Here is a 5,000-nt window from a genome sequence, read left to right as displayed (position 1 = left end):
GCTGACAGCACGAAGGATGTCACGCGACTAGTTAGCAGGCTAGAGTCTCGTTCGTTATCGGAATTAACCAGACAAATCGCTCCACCAACTAAGAACGGCCATGCACCACCACCCACCGAATCAAGAAAGAGCTATCAATCTGTCAATCCTTCCGGTGTCCGGGCCTGGTGAGGTTTCCCGTGTTGAGTCAAATTAAGCCGCAGGCTCCACTCCTGGTGGTGCCCTTCCGTCAATTCCTTTAAGTTTCAGCTTTGCAACCATACTTCCCCCGGAACCCAAAAGCTTTGGTTTCCCGGAGGCTGCCCGCCGAGTCATCGGAGGAACTGCGGCGGATCGCTGGCTGGCATCGTTTATGGTTAGAACTAGGGCGGTATCTGATCGCCTTCGAACCTCTAACTTTCGTTCTTGATTAATGAAAACATACTTGGCAAATGCTTTCGCTTCTGTTCGTCTTGCGACGATCCAAGAATTTCACCTCTAACGTCGCAATACGAATGCCCCCGCCTGTCCCTATTAATCATTACCTCGGGTTCCGAAAACCAACAAAATAGAACCGAGGTCCTATTCCATTATTCCATGCACACAGTATTCAGGCGGGCTTGCCTGCTTTAAGCACTCTAATTTGTTCAAAGTAAACGTGCCGGCCCACCGAGACACTCAACTAAGAGCACCCTGGTAGGATTTCAACGGGGTCCGCCTCGGGACGCGCAAGCACGCCTTCGGCTCGCCCCACCGGCAGGACGTCCCACGATACATGCCAGTTAAACACCGACGGGCGGTGAACCAACAGCGTGGGACACAAATCCAACTACGAGCTTTTTAACCGCAACAACTTTAATATACGCTATTGGAGCTGGAATTACCGCGGCTGCTGGCACCAGACTTGCCCTCCAATAGATACTCGTTAAAGGATTTAAAGTGTACTCATTCCGATTACGGGGCCTCGGATGAGTCCCGTATCGTTATTTTTCGTCACTACCTCCCCGTGCCGGGAGTGGGTAATTTGCGCGCCTGCTGCCTTCCTTGGATGTGGTAGCCGTTTCTCAGGCTCCCTCTCCGGAATCGAACCCTGATTCCCCGTTACCCGTTACAACCATGGTAGGCGCAGAACCTACCATCGACAGTTGATAAGGCAGACATTTGAAAGATGCGTCGCCGGTACGAGGACCGTGCGATCAGCCCAAAGTTATTCAGAGTCACCAAGGCAAACGGACCAGACGAGCCAATCCGATTGGTTTTGATCTAATAAAAGCGTCCCTTCCATCTCTGGTCGGGACTCTGTTTGCATGTATTAGCTCTAGAATTACCACAGTTATCCAAGTAACGTGGGTACGATCTAAGGAACCATAACTGATTTAATGAGCCATTCGCGGTTTCACCTTAATGCGGCTTGTACTGAGACATGCATGGCTTAATCTTTGAGACAAGCATATGACTACTGGCAGGATCAACCAGGGAGCTGCGTCAACGAGAGCTGAGCAGCCGGCCGCCCGGGAGTGTGTCCCGAGGGCCCGCGCGAACACGCAAGCGTCCGCTCAATTATTCTGCAAACAGGAGGAGGCTGAGCTCCCCTGCACGATACACCTCGAAACCCTCTCAGGTCCCGGCGGCGCGCAGCGCCGTCCTAAGTACTTGGTCGGGTTCGAGAGAGGCGCAATCGCCCGGAGATAGGCGAGTAGACGCTTTCAGTGCGAACACCCGTGCTCCCAACTGAGCTTGCCGCTGCCGACAGAGGCCCGGGAGCGTGCTGTCGTGGCATTGCCGGCGGGAAACAACACGCGCCACCTACGGTGACCGGCAGCTCCAACGCCAGCGCCACAGAAGGGCAAAGCCCCACTTGGGTGCAGAAGCGAACTCTCCCAGCACAGCGCACGCGCCAACACGTCCGCAGAGCTGCGATACAAACCACCTGCGAGAACCGCTGGGGGCGACCGAGCAGCAGACGGCGTCGCGACGCCGAGTGCCGGGCGGCGGCGCATCCTCAACGCACACAGTCCGCAATCGGACCAGCACACTGCAGATGTCCACCGCGCTTCGCACCGGGCTCGACAGAACCCACTTTGGCCGCCTGGCGCCGCGCGCAGGGTGCGCCGGCGCATAGCTGGGACGCCAGCCGGGCCCGTCGGCCGGCGCTCCTGCCACTGGGCGCCCCCCACCAGCCGGCTGTAGTGCGTGCGCTCACGCAGCGCGCGGCCAGCACGCCGGGCGGCCCCCCCTCACCGGCCGGGGACTGTCCCGCCAAGCCACAGCCTCGTATCGCTTCATACCCACATGGCCAACTCAGGTTCGGGGGCATGGCGGGTACCGCCGAAACAACCGGTTCACAGATGTACCGATCGTCGCTATCACCGATGCACCTGCAGCGCGAACAACCGCTCAACAACTGATTTCCAGTTCATTTGCGGATCTTTGGCAGCAAACGTATACGTCAATCTACATTTGCGAAATCTACGATTCTGGCATGCCTGCATGTTATGTGTCACGACACGCTACATCAGCCCACATACACACTGCGGCATGTACACGAGAGAACACGTGGAAGATGGTCCGCGCACGTGTGCAATGTCCCTTGCGCGGTCGACTGTCAACCGGCCTCTGTAGCATGTCGCAGATGTGGAACGCGGTCCACCGTGCTATCATGTTGTGTGGGGCAATACGATTAAATAGGAAAACCCTCGTCGCTACATCAACAGACGGCTCACGCTGATTCCCGGCAGAGGGAGGAGGGGGGGGGGGGGGCAACATGCAATACTTTCGTCCGTACCTACTTACCACATGTCTGTACGGCGTACAACAGTGCAATCTCGCTGTAATGGGGAGACGAGACAAGTAGCATCGTGCACAACATATGGCCCTTATGATTCGCCATTGTAGGGCGCAGCCGGTGTACGGTCAAGCATGTGCCACATTATGTCACTCAGTACGTAACGACGGATGATCAGTGTGGGTTACGCGTACATCAGCGGACAGTCCACACAGGCCGTACCACAACGTACACTGACTGCATCGACAACCGAATGCAACTGAACAGCTGCAAGGCTCATTTCACAAACAAACGCCTGACCGACCAGCTTGGAAGGGCAGGAGGGGAGGGCGATATTCGTTCTGTAGCGGTACACCCTTCCAGTGGTTAGCGGGACTGTGTAGAAAGTACGCAACACTCGAAAGACCTTTATGTGAGGGTACGCACCATGGCATCAAGAAATACACATGACACCAGAGGATCCAAGCAGTGAACTATGTTCAGAGGGTTGCTGTTAGGCAAAGCTACATTCCTGTGACGTTACATGTGACAGTTAAGGTGCAGTGTAAGTTAGGTTAAGGTGCAGTGTAAGTTAGGTTAAGGTGCAGTGTAAGTTAGGTTAAGGTGCAGTGTAAGTTAGGTTAAGGTGCAGTGTAAGTTAGGTTAAGGTGCAGTGTAAGTTAGGTTAAGGTGCAGTGTAAGTTAGGTTAAGGTGCAGTGTAAGTTAGGTTAAGGTGCAGTGTAAGTTAGGTTAAGGTGCAGTGTAAGTTAGGTTAAGGTGCAGTGTAAGTTAGGTTAAGGTGCAGTGTAACTTAGGTTAAGGTGCAGTGTAACTTAGGTTAAGGTGCAGTGTAACTTAGGTTAAGGTGCAGTGTAACTTAGGTTAAGGTGCAGTGTAACTTAGGTTAAGGTGCAGTGTAACTTAGGTTAAGGTGCAGTGTAACTTAGGTTAAGGTGCAGTGTAACTTAGGTTAAGGTGCAGTGTAACTTAGGTTAAGGTGCAGTGTAACTTAGGTTAAGGTGCAGTGTAACTTAGGTTAAGGTGCAGTGTAACTTAGGTTAAGGTGCAGTGTAAGTTAGGTTAAGGTGCAGCGTAAGTTAGGTTAAGGTGCAGCGTAACTTAGGTTAAGGTGCAGCGTAACTTAGGTTAAGGTGCAGCGTAACTTAGGTTAAGGTGCAGCGTAACTTAGGTTAAGGTGCAGCGTAACTTAGGTTAAGGTGCAGCGTAACTTAGGTTAAGGTGCAGCGTAACTTAGGTTAAGGTGCAGCGTAACTTAGGTTAAGGTGCAGCGTAACTTAGGTTAAGGTGCAGCGTAACTTAGGTTAAGGTGCAGCGTGGGTTAGGTTAGGGGCCAACGTGGGTTAGGTTAGGGGCCAACGTGGGTTAGGTTAGGGGCCAACGTGGGTTAGGTTAGGGGCCAACGTGGGTTAGGTTAGGGGCCAACGTGGGTTAGGTTAGGGGCCAACGTGGGTTAGGTTAGGGGCCAACGTGGGTTAGGTTAGGGGCCAACGTGGGTTAGGTTAGGGGCCAACGTGGGTTAGGTTAGGGGCCAACGTGGGTTAGGTTAGGGGCCAACGTGGGTTAGGTTAGGGGCCAACGTGGGTTAGGTTAGGGGCCAACGTGGGTTAGGTTAGGGGCCAACGTGGGTTAGGTTAAGGGCCAACGTGGGTTAGGTTAAGGGCCAACGTGGGTTAGGTTAAGGGCCAACGTGGGTTAGGTTAAGGGCCAACGTGGGTTAGGTTAAGGGCCAACGTGGGTTAGGTTAAGGGCCAACGTGGGTTAGGTTAAGGGCCAACGTGGGTTAGGTTAAGGGCCAACGTGGGTTAGGTTAAGGGCCAACGTGGGTTAGGTTAAGGGCCAACGTGGGTTAGGTTAAGGGCCAACGTGGGTTAGGTTAAGGGCCAACGTGGGTTAGGTTAAGGGCCAACGTGGGTTAGGTTGCCAGAGATGTGTCAAATCAGGATGTACGTTTGGCTGGTGTCAGGTGGTGGGTTGGTTCGATGCCTTTATAAGGGGTGTGGCCAAAGGGTATTTTATTACTTGTACCTTTTGTGTTGTGGCGTGGCGTTGCGTCCTGTGTTGATACTGGGTGGACCACTGTGGGTGTTGCTGGCTGATTTGAGCTGCGTTGTTTGCGGGTGATGTGAGACATTCTGTCTTATTAGTGGACGTGACGTTCCTCTTGTCGTTGTTTGGATAGTGTCCTGTGGCAGCGAGGATAAAATGGATGTTGTTGAACGATAGTGCTTTGGTGCT

General features: G+C 53.5%; 1 non-coding gene across 1 annotated transcript in view; it reads right to left on the bottom strand.

Annotated features, from left to right (window-relative positions):
• LOC126322309 (small subunit ribosomal RNA) overlaps positions 1-1,458 on the bottom strand; it is a 1,893-nt gene extending 435 nt beyond the window's left edge. The window contains exon 1 of the ribosomal RNA XR_007558928.1: positions 1-1,458. This exon is cut by the window's left edge and continues 435 nt beyond it. This is a non-coding gene — a ribosomal RNA (small subunit ribosomal RNA).
• Positions 1,459-5,000: the final 3,542 nt, after the last annotated feature.

The sequence above is a fragment of the Schistocerca gregaria genome, unplaced genomic scaffold (assembly GCF_023897955.1).
Source record: "Schistocerca gregaria isolate iqSchGreg1 unplaced genomic scaffold, iqSchGreg1.2 ptg000805l, whole genome shotgun sequence".
In the NCBI taxonomy this organism is placed as follows: Eukaryota; Metazoa; Arthropoda; class Insecta; order Orthoptera; family Acrididae; genus Schistocerca; species Schistocerca gregaria.
This window is presented reverse-complemented; position numbering and strand designations above follow the sequence as displayed.